Source organism: Mus pahari, chromosome 11, assembly GCF_900095145.1.
Source record: "Mus pahari chromosome 11, PAHARI_EIJ_v1.1, whole genome shotgun sequence".
Lineage (NCBI taxonomy): Eukaryota > Metazoa > Chordata > Mammalia > Rodentia > Muridae > Mus > Mus pahari.
The window spans coordinates 40925705-40937987 of record NC_034600.1 but is presented as its reverse complement, the minus strand read 5'-3'; positions in this window follow the sequence as shown (position 1 = coordinate 40937987).

Here is a 12283-nt window from a genome sequence, read left to right as displayed (position 1 = left end):
GAAAACAAAAAGGAATACTGTTCCAGCTAGAACACTGAAGTAGGTGGTTGTAGATAAAATGATAATTTAGAATATGAAATTCATGATTAGGGAAAAAAAAAGCAAAGCTATCTTTCACAGTTGACTTTGATCTAAAGATTAGAAATTGCTTCCCCTAAGAAAAGATACTTACAGATGCAATTTGCAAAGTAGCCAGGCAGAGGGAAACAGGATTCACAGCAGGCAGATCCAGGTCATCTGGGCTTAGTGATGAATACTTATTGTGTATCACACTGAATTCACAGCCACTACCTTTAATTAGTAACAAGAACATAGTCATGGCAGCAGGCAGCTGTAGAACCTGCCTCTGGCCCTCTGAGGAATGGGGACCATGTCTGGCTCAGGAGGACACAGCTGTTTTACAAACTCTGAATGTGTGGGAACAAACCCTGCTTGAGATTTCTGTAGTAGGGAACCAGCCAGGGAGGTTTTTCCAGAAAGAGATAAGTTCATGGCTGTTTATTAATAGGACACTAGATTCACTCAATAGAAATGTTTGGTAGTGACTGCTTAATTGTTCTCGGGCAGTAATTACTACAATTAAGAACCTGCAACATTGCAAAACCTCGTCTAGACTAGTATTAAAAAGAACCTGTTGGTGATTGCTTTTTGCTGGAGAGAACAGATAAACAGTGTACCTGTGAGTTGTGCTCCAGTGTTTATAGGAATCCATCTTCTCTGTCTTCTCCCCGACTGATACAACTGCCTTGAGCTTGAGGTGTTCTGGGTAGCACAAACACCATGCAAGTGCATACAGTGATCCCTTCATTCACCCATATCTCTAACATCTGCTACTTATCCTATTTTAAAAAATGAGGTTGACATTCCCACGGCAATGACTGTTAACATTTTGGGGGCAAGTTGTTTCCTTCATCTGGAGATTTCCTACTTGGAAACAAACTGAAACCAGAAAAGAGCCACAGAAAGAGTCAGTCAGCCTCAGAATCATAGCAGGAAAAACCCTCACTTCCAAAGACAGTAAGCCCTGCATGCTCCCAAGGAAATGTCACCTCTTAAGAAATCTCATCTGCTTCTGCTTCTGTGACTTTCCCCGCTGCAGTCATTCTTCTTGTAACTTCCCACAACCAGGCAAGTCCCTAACCCCTTCCTTCCAAAGCAGTGTAAGAGTTAAATTCACACCCTCAACTCCACGCTTTCCTTTTCTCAAAGACACAGCATCTCAGACCCATTCCAGTTCAGTGAGCACTCTCAGGCTCTTGCTTAGCATGATGGCCATGCTAAATTATGTGCTAAAGCCTCCGGGACAATGACATAATCAGGTGTCTCTGGCACCAACAATAGATTCTGACAAAGAAGGCTTGAGGTATGAAGATGCTCTTTTTTTAAAAAAACAAACAAACAAACGTTTTGCTTCACACGGTTTCTTCTATTGTGGTGATCTTGAATCAGTGAGAAGTATTTGCTCTAAGTAATAAATTAACATCGCTACCAGTTATTATTAGCTTAAGTGTGACATTTCCATTGGGGTTCGTTCCACAGGATTTTGGGCACATACGTTGTCATGAACACACTGTTGTGATAACATCCAGAATACCTTTCATGGCACCGACTCCCCAGTACTCCACCTGCTAATGTGTACCCTTGAACTTCTGTGCTATGGTTAATCTTCAAGGTCAACTTGTTTGGATTAAGTAATATTTAGGGTGTGACTCAGGAATGTCTTTGGGTGTGTCTCTAAGGGCGTTTCCAGAGAGGATTAGCTTTGGGGATAGGATCCGATCTAAATGTGGGTGGACCCATTCCACAGGCTGTGGTTCAGGACTGCGAAGAGAGGGGAAAGGGGTCAGCTAGTGCAGGGTTCCTTTCTGTTTCCCAGTCTTCTCAGATGTGAGCAAGCAGCCTCACATTCCTGCTGGCACACCCAGGGGATGCTTCTGTCCCGAGCGTCCATGAGTATAGGGCACTCTTTTGCTGGAAACCAAATGTAGCTTTGCTCTCTAAGTTGCTCCTTGTCTGATATCGATTATAAGGGCAAAGAGTAATTAATACAGTGCAGTCTTGACATCTCTATATTGTGTTTTTCTAGAATCCTGGTGTGCAGCCTTGGTAGGCTGACATCTTTTGCTTTGCAATATTACCATCCATGCTGTGGTAGATTACCCTTTGTTGTGAGCAATGCTCTACTGTTAGGTTAATACACATTTATCTATTCCCCTCTTGCAGGATATTCTAATTGTGTCCACATATTGTTAACTACAACTAAAACTGTTACAAGCACCCCTGGGAAGGCTTTTGGTGGCTACTCATTTTAAAATCATTTGGATAAATAAAAAAACTGTGCAACTGCCTCTCTGGCACGAGTTTAGCCCATTTTGTAGGAAACTGGCCAATTGTATCTGAAGTTGCTGTTGCCAATTTTCAGCCTCGCCAGCAGCAAACAGGATTTTCAATTATTTCGATTATTTTTGATAAATAAAAAGCACAAAAGAGAGAAGTTGTGGTGTGGAATTAATTCAGAGCCTTCCAGTTATTGTCTTGGGCTGCCTTTGCTGTACACAGTGAGGGTAGTGGGGGTGAGCTGAACTAGGCAGTGTCTTCACTTGGTACCCAAGAGCATATAAGAAAAGCAAATGTAATTAGGAAGGCTAAGATTCATCTTGTCTAATTAAAGAATAGGGTGATGGTGCCAATTCCTCAAAATCAAGCAAATATTAAAGGTAAAACTCATGTAAAAAGACTAGCTAACATCTTCATGAACTTATGGCGAGTACCCCATATGAGCTTCTAATTCCGACGATATCGACTATGATAACTTTCACCAGTAACTATTTATAGTTGTAAGTGGATTCTTTATTATAATGGCAAAATTCTGTTTCTAAAACAAGAAAATGACTCCAGTCTTTTCCAAGTGAGTGGAATGTCCCAGTCATTTCTACCTAGTAGAACTCAGAGAGGATAGAAATGCCAGGGACTCACAGATCATAGATTCTAGCATCTCTGAGGATGCAGCTTCTGCATCTATGTCTCACTGGCAGGGTCTCTATGGGAGTGGGTCACTGCAGGTCATGCCCCCGGATTTCCCACAATAACCTCACTTACCATAGACCCACCTTCTGAGGAAAAATGCCAGCAGCATCTACTAAGTCCAGCATAACTCCAGCCTTGGGAGATATAAAAGCTGCAAAGACTTTATGAAATTTTCACTTATCTTCTCATACAAAATTAGCATCAGTATCCCACTTGCCAGTGAGATTCTGTGTGGTGCTCAGCCAGGGGACCGCATTTTCATGTTTTCTATTACCTTCACTTTGTGTGTGTGTGTGTGTGTGTGTGTGTGTGTGTGTGTGTGTGTGTGTGTGTGTGTGTGTGTGTGTGTGTGTGTGTGTGTGTGTGTGTGTGTGTGTGTCCTGTCCTGAAATATCACTTCTTTTGGTTATTTTAATGCAGTTTGTCACCCTCTGAGCCAACAATTAGCTCTGGTTTATCAGCTGATTCCTAAAAAGTGAAAAAGCTCATCTCCAGTACCTTACTCCCTAGAGCTATTTTGATTTCCTCCACCACCCCCCATAAAACTTACTTCTCTTTATTAATTGTTAATGCCATAATTGTATAAAATGTATCTTGATCATATCTACCCCTCCTATATTTTCCAATTTCCCCACCCCAGACTCCCCTTCAGATTTCCTTTCAACCTGCATGCCTTCCTTTTGTAATTTTTGACTAACATACTGTCAAACCTAAGGAGTTCACTTAGTGTCATGTGCATGTGTATGGAGTCATCGACTGGGGCATGGGGACACTATCAGTGGGCACACTCCTAAGAAAATTGGACTCCCCTTCTTCCAGCAGTCACCCACTGCCAACAGCTCCTAGGTAGTTGGATGGGACTCAAAAGTCCCACGATTTTCATGGCAGAGTTTTTAAATAGCTTTGCTTTTGGGCTGGTTTTATGAGGCTAACACTAGCTGTCATGAGTCCGTATGGTCAAGAGCAATGTAATATCCAGAAGAGAGCATATTATAGTATTATTTCCCACTTGACATGCTTGCTATCTCTTCTTTGCTGTTGTTCCATGACCCTTGCAGAGAGAGGGTTGATGTAGGTGTGCCATCTATAGCTGAAAACTCACGGTCACCTCCTCAGCACTTAGATCAGCAATGCATTGCTTTCTTCCATAAGAAGTTCTCTGATCAAGGCTGGGCTCAGCATCAATTTGCAGATATAGACACAAACACACAGACAGCTGTTGGACAGCATGGGAAGTTAGAATAATAGCATCAAAAGGTCCTCCGCTGGCCATGGGTTTGGCCATGTTTATATACCAAGCCTACTCCCTCCTCTGGAGCAAGTGTCAGATACAACCAAGAAAACAGCTCCTCTGAACCTCTGACATGTACTAATAGGGAATACCCTCTGCCTGGTGTTAAGATTTCTATTTAATAGTCCACGTTTTTTTGGGAGCACTATCATTCACTAATGTTCAAAATCATGTTTCTTAATGAACTGACCAATTAGTGAGTCTCAGAAAGCCTCTTCAGTAAACCCATCCCCTGTCCTTCCTATCCCTTGCCCCCATTTTCATCCCTCTTTAAGTCATTAGTTCCCAATACGTTCTTCTTCTTCTCTCATGTTATAGGATGTTTTCGTTAGGGTTCCTAGTGCTGTGATAAAACCACCATGATCAAAACAGCTTGGGGGTGGGAGGGTTTATTTCTCCTATACTTTCATATAACAGTCATCAAAGGAAGTCTTATCGGAAACTCAAAGCAGGAACCTGGAGGCAGGGACTGAAGCCAAAGTCATAGAGGAATGCTGCTTAGTGGCTTTCTTCTCATGACCTGTTCAGCTTGCTTTCTCGTACAACTCAGGGCCACCTTCTCAGGGCTGGCATCATCACTGTACTGGCTATAAGTATGTCAACTTTTCAGAAAACACAGTCGTTTTGAGAGGAGGGACCTTAGTTAAGAAAAATTCCTCTCTAAGAGAGGGCTGTGGGCCAGTCTATAGAGCATTTTCTTAATTAGTGATTAAAGGGGGAGCTCAGCCCATTGTGGGCAAGGCCATCTCTGAGCTGGTGGTCCTGAGTTATATAATAAAGCAGGCTGAGCAAGCCATGGGGAGCAAGGCAGTTAACAGTACCCATTCATGGCCTCTGCATCAGCTTCTGCCTCCAGTGCCCTGTTTGAGTTCCTGCCCTTGCTTCTTCACTTATAGACTATGATGTGGTGCTATAGGCCTAATAAACCCTTTCCTCCACAACTTGCTTTGTGGTCAGGGTGTTTCACAGAAGCCGAGACAATCACTTCTGGAATGAACCTTCTTATAGAAAATCATTAATCAAAACAATGCTTGACAGATTTGCCCATAGGTCCATCTGGTATTTCCTTAGTTAAAATTTTCTCTTTCTAAATGATTCTTCCGTGTTAGGTTGATATCAAACTAACCATCATACATATGCTCTGCTATTTTGCCTTTTTCACTTGCATTGCAAGGTCATGCCTTCCTAAGTCACTTGGTCCTGCACACGTTTTGGTGAAACCTTCTCTTGACCCCTCATTTTCCAAACCCCATCATTCCTCCTCCTGCTCGAACCCTTCTGCCCCCAGGTATTAGCCCCTCTGCTCTCATTTCACCTCCATTGTATTCCTCCTCCCTAAGTGCACCTCCATCAATGGACCATTTCCAGTCTCTCTGCTTGTATACGTACTCTATGTTAAATGTACAAAACAAAACTGAATCTAGCACCCTCGTGAGAGAGAAGGTTTGGCATTTGTCTTTCTGGATCTGTGTGACCACATCCAGATTTTTTTTTGAGGTCCATCCATTTTCCTTGTAAATTTCACTTTTCTTGCAGCTGAGTAATACTCTGTTGTGTATAGGTACCGTATTCTAATTATCCATCCACCAGATGTTGGGCATCTAGGCTACAAATGGCCTTAGCTATTGTAAATAGAGCAGCAGTGAATATGGATGTTCAAGTATCTCTATTAAAACAAAGGTCATTAGGTACATGCCCAGGAGGTGTCTAGCTGGGTCATATGGTAGATTTAGTGCTAGCTTGTTTTAGAAACATCCAGAGTGGTTTCTAGACTGACTACACTGGTTCCTACTCCCACTACCAGGATGCAAGGGCTCTCCTTTCCCCTCACGTATGCCAGCAAACATACTATTCCTAATAACAGCCATCCTGAGAGGGGTAAAATGGAATCACAAAGTGGTCTTAATCTGCCTTTCTCTGATGAAGAAGGATCTTAAATATTCCTTATGTGTTTGTTAGCCCTCTGTATTTCTTCTTATGAGGATGTTATGTTCAGTTTCAAAGCCCATTTTTTCAATTGGTTCCTTTCTTGGTGATTTCTTTGTTTGGGTTTTGTTGTTGTTGTTGTTGTTGTTGTTGTTGTTGTTGTAATTCTTTATATATTTTAGACATCTCCATCGGATATATACTTGACAAGCATTTTCTTCCACTCTATGGGTACCTCTTCATCTTGACTGACAGCTTCCTTTGATGTACATAAGCCCTTCAGCTTCATGAGATCCCATTTTACACTTCCCAATCTTACTTCCTGAGCAATGTGAGTATGTTTAGATGGTCCTTATCTGCACCTTTAAGTTGAAGTGAAATCCCAATATTTTCCCCTAACAGTGTCAGAGGTTGTAGTTTTCTGCTGAGTCTTTGATCCATTTGAAGTTGAATTTTTTGCAAAGTGAGAGGTATGGATTTAGTTTAATTTTACTGCATGAACACAATTTTCCCATCACCATGTACTAAAGATGTTCTTTCTTCTTTGATGGTGATTTAGTTAGGGTTTTACTACCTTGAACAGACACCATGACCAAGGCAAGTCTTATAAAAAAGGCATGGTGCAGGAGGAGCTGAGAGTTCTACATCTTCATCCAAAGGCTGCTAGTGGAAGACTGACTTCCAGGCAACTAGGGTGAGGTCACACCTATTCCAACAAGGCCACACCTCCAAATGGTGCCACTCCCTGGTCCAAGAATATACAAACCATCACAGATGGATATTTTTGTCATCTTTGTTAAAGATAAGTTAGCTCTCATTTCATGACATTATATTCTTTTCTAGTCTATTCCACTGATCGATGTGCCAGTGTCAGCACCATGTTGTTTTTCTCACTAAGGCTCTATCTACAGTATATCTCGAGGTCAGATACAGTGATAACTCCTTCAGTCTTTTCTTGATCTGCAGGTTTTCAATTAGAGGCTAGCTAAGAAAAAAAAAAGTGAATCTAATAATACTGTTCTGTTGGGAAAGTGAGCCTGGTGTATCTACACTGGTCAGTTATCATTAAACTATTTTCCAGAGGCATATGCATAGAAGTATGCTGAGTGGGGAGATTATGAATAACAACCAGGAACTAACGCTTACAGTTTGGAACCTCATAGTTTTCCCACTCTGATGGATTCATTTATGCAAGGAAGTTTCAGCTCAGTGACTGCTAGCTATATTCAGAGATGTCCGGCAAATGTCTTGAACTTCTTTTCCCATTCTTTATCTCAACGCCCCACTCCATCCTCTCTTATCTGACTACCATTCTGCTATCTGATCCCATGAGGCCAATGTCTTTATATTCCAAATATAAAGGAAACTACATGCTATTCCTCTCTGTGTGCTATATTTATTTATATTTCATCTATTTTCTTTTTGAGATAGGCTCTCATTATGTAGCCCAGGCTGACCTCAAACTTTCAGCCTCTAGAGGTACTGAGGTTTCAAGCATCTGCTGCCTGCCCAGTAGCTTTCCTGAGTTTTAAAGGTTAAAATTATACTATTTTCAGAATGCTTTGAGAATACCTACTCATATAGATGCCTTTTTTGAAAGACCAAAATTCCCCCATACATAACAATAAAAAGCTGCCTCTTGCTCTCATACTTCTGTGTCAGAGCCTTGGCTGACCAGGAGCCTCTCTAAGTCTCTTCTCTCACTAAATACCCACATTTTATAGAAACTGTCATGCTTATTTTCCTCTTAATGTCCTGCCTTTTTGAGTATGGTAAGAGGAAAAGATTCCTCTCTTCTCATAAAGTCTGAACTGATCTTGGGATCTGATTTCATGGACAGCCGCATGAATTATGATATGTAAACAATAAGGCTAGGCTTTTTGTGCACGGCTGCCTTCTCTTCCTAGGGAACATGGAGTCCAATAGAAGATGCTTATGAACTCCAAATGGAGCAGGAGACCCAGAAGAAATGAGATGACCCGTTCTAACTGAAACCACCAGACTGAGGTAGCAGCTGAGCAAAGGCCAGAAGAACTACCCTGCTTAGCTATATCCAAAGTGCTGAACCTTAGACTTGTGAGTTGAAGAGATAGCCATGGGTTTACAAATCTAGGTTTAAGATAGAGTCCTGGTTTATGTATCTTTAAGGCAGGGTCTGATTTCATGGTAAAGACTGGCTTTGAACTCATATTCCTCTTGCCTCTGTCTTCTTAGTGCTGGGATTATGGATGTGTATCACCTTAAGTCTGTACTGACTTGAGATCCTTTCTTCTGTAAAAACATCCATTGCGTACTCGCGCTAGCACACATAATTTCCACTATTGTTTATGCCAGTTCAGGTAAGTGATTTATCAATGACCTGGCATACAGAGGTAGCTGGTCCGGACAGGTCTTCTATAAACATGCCAAAGTCAGTCTGTTTTGACTGTCCCATCTCTATTCGGTAACACAATTTGTTAGGATAAAAATGTGTGCTTCCAATTTTTTTTTCGTACTTTTTTAACCTGAAAAGTCCACTAAGTAGAAATTACACTTCAGCCTCTCCAGAATGAAAAGACAATATTCTTCAGGAGAAGTTTGAAGGGATCCTGGGAGTACACTGCATATACATTACACAGTATTAATCATTGGTTAATTAGTTATTGTCTGATATAGTATGATAATATTTTAGAGCCACTTTTTATAAATTTTAAATTATTCTCCCTGGCTTATTTTCAGGAACCATCTCTCCTTACCAATATTAAATAGAGTAAGAAGGTTTATATTGAAAATGAATTTTCTCTCCAGGCAAAAACTGAACAAAAAGGAGTTAAATACTTTATTTTTTAAGTAAATGAAAAACAAGTTAACCAAAGATTATATTGACACAAAAATTTGCCTGTGGGCATTTGTAGCAGCTCTGTCCATAATCACCAAAACATCGAAGCAACTATGATGTTTTCCAACAGATAAACTGATAAGCATCCAGACAATGAAATACTATATACATTTACTTAAAAGAACAAGCTACTGGTCCACAGAAGCCAAGATAGAAACGCAAAGGTAGGTACTCTTAAGTGAACGAAATCACTCTGCAATCCCTACACTGTGTCATCACAGTTCCTCGGCATCCTAAAACAAGGCGAAAGAGTGGAGACAGGAAAAGAACAATGGTCCCCAGGAGTTTTAGAGGAACAGAAGGCAAGTAGGCGAGGCACCTGGTATTCTTATGGCAGAGGAACATTTCCTTCTCGTGCTAGAATGGTGGATCCATGTTGTGCATTTAGAAACACTCATGGAAGAAAGAATGTCCCAATGTGAACCATGCATGTGTTCAGTGGTCAAGTGGAAAAGATGATTCACGAGTTGCTACAAGGATGCCAGCATGATCCTGTCCATAGTGGGGAAACTACAAAAAGTAGGCATATGGGTTCTGGCTATCCTGCTGTGAACCCGGAGCCTCTAGTCTATAGGATGCTTTTTATTTTTATTCTATGGGTAAGCATGCTTTACTCTATGTGTGTATGTGCACCATGTATGGGCCCATAGTGCCTGTGGCAGCAGGAGAAAGGCATGAGAGCTCCTGGAACTGGAGTTAGAAGTAGTTGTGAGCTGTCACAAAGGCTTGCCATCCTCAGTCTTCTGCAAGGGCAGCAAGTGCTCTCAAGTGCTGGAGTCATCGCTACAGCTCCTGAAGTGGATATGTAAAACTTGGAGAAAAACAGCTTGAGAATGATTGACCATTCATTACAGTGAGTGAAATGAAAACAAACAAACAAACAAACGAACAAAAAAACCTCAACAAGTAAGCCCTTTTAGATTGCAATTTGGACCTATAATGAGATAGCAAGTATCCATCCAACTAAAGGCTGTCTCTGAGAAGACCACATTGTCAGACGCATGGACACCATATCTTTTCTACATCCCTCACAGGGTGAAAAATACACAGCCATTCTTTCTTAGACAATTAAAATACTCTTCCTTGAGTAATTCCACTTTTCGGTATGTCCCCATGGAAACTGTAAACATAGGTAAATAAAAGTGTGAACAAATACTGATAGCAACTTTTTCTGTAATTTCTCCAAACTAGAAACAAACCCACCTGCATTCCATCAGGGAGTGCTTAAGTACATGGTGCTATATTATTACAGCACATTCTACTCAGCGATAGAGCCAAGCAAACGACTGTCTTGGGCCACAGTAGAGATTAATCTCCCAGGTCCTGGGCTTGGAAGCAGGATTGGCTTCATAGGCCTGAGGCATAGGGACTGTCACAGAACTTCCTGAGTTTGCAATGGGTTTGGAGGAGATTGAGTACTCAATATATTTCTAACACGGTCCTGTATCTTCAGGCTTCACCCTGAGGCTTCTAAGTACATAGCTGGTTGGATCACTAACTTTTTGTGTTATAAAGTTCCTTAAATCCATTCAACTTTAGATTTTTTAATCCCCATGCAAAGTCTCTCTCTCTCTCTCTCTCTCTCTCTCTCTCTCTCTCTATATATATATATATATATATATATATATATATTCACATTAATTCAATCCATACCACTTTTTTGTTTTCTCAATATCTGGCCCCCTTCTTCAGATCAAAGAACAGCAAATCTAAGACTCTTTAGTTACTACAATAGATATGTTCTCCAGTGTACTTAAAGTTTTGAGAGAGTCTGTTTTGCCACAGGACTTCTTGTAAATATACCAGCTGATGTAATGAATAGTAGTTTAAAGACAGGATGAGGTACATCAACGGAGAACTCGGTTTACATGTTTTCTGCTTAAATACTGTTTCTTCCATGACTTTAGCACTTTTTACAGTGTAAAAGGAAATGAAAGTCCTATACTATGGATGTTATCAAAGTTGCCTATTACAAAATGATATTGAATTCTAACTCCCTGTGTGAAAGGGATCCAATGTAGGAATGAAAACTCTTCAGTTGATCATGTTAAGACGAGATCACTGAATACCTCTAATCCTATGTAATTGGTAGCATGCTCTTACAAAGACAGTTGGGGACAGACAGGCATCCAGATGCTGGAAGATGTAAAGACACTGAGAGAATTCAAGGGACCACTGAGGCTGCCACAAAGTAGGAGAAAGGCCCGGAATCAATTTCCTTCATGGCCATGGAAGGAAACAGCCATACCTACGCCACACTCACCAGAAATGGGCAGGAATCAGTTTCTGGTCTTTAACCCACTGAAATGAACGAACAGACATGCGCTCTCATTCCATGGTAAGAGAAATCCGGAGTCTTTGTTTCACACTCCACCTTTTCCTTCTCACGGATGACTGCTTCCCACCATGCTTGTAGGTGGGTTTCACTTGGCTCTCTGTCACAGGGACACCTTTTGTTTAATGATCATATGTTTTCTCCCTCAGAGTGACACCATAGACCACCTAAGTGTTTAGCCATGTGTGCTTGAAGTACAGGTTTCTGAATCATAGAACAGTAGGTAGAATTAGATTATAATTGCAGACGAATGAATTTGGAATTGGTATTTTTAAATAATCTCTGATCTCCCGTATCTCTGTGAGTAAATGAATTTAAAGCTTAATTCCCTGAAAGAATCTTTTGCTAGGGACCCAGTGCCACTCAAAGAGATAAGTCACAGGCTGAGAAAATCCAACTCTTTTCTTGGGTACATCTCATTTCTGGAATTATTAACTGTCCCCCATTTCCCTGGGAAGGGCTTCTTGTGACAAGGTCATCCCAGATCAGAAACCTCATCAAAAGCAGCAGAGAGATTCCTGGAAGTATAAGCTACTGGTCACCTCCGTGTTTCTCAAAGGGAAGGGAAATGCTTAAGAAGGAACTGAAGTGTTCTCCACAATGACTTTGTCTCACTCCTAGCACAGAATCCAGGTCACATAGGTGAAATTTATTAGGAGACTTGATCCCTTCAAGCTACTGAAGGTAGAAAATGATTACCCCACTGTGCCAAAAGCTGACTTCTTGAAATCCTAACAGAACCTGCTCCTGATAAGGTTAAAAAAAGAGAGAAAAGAAAAAAGAAAGAGAAGAGAAGAGAAGAGAAGAGGAGGGGAGGGGAGGGGAG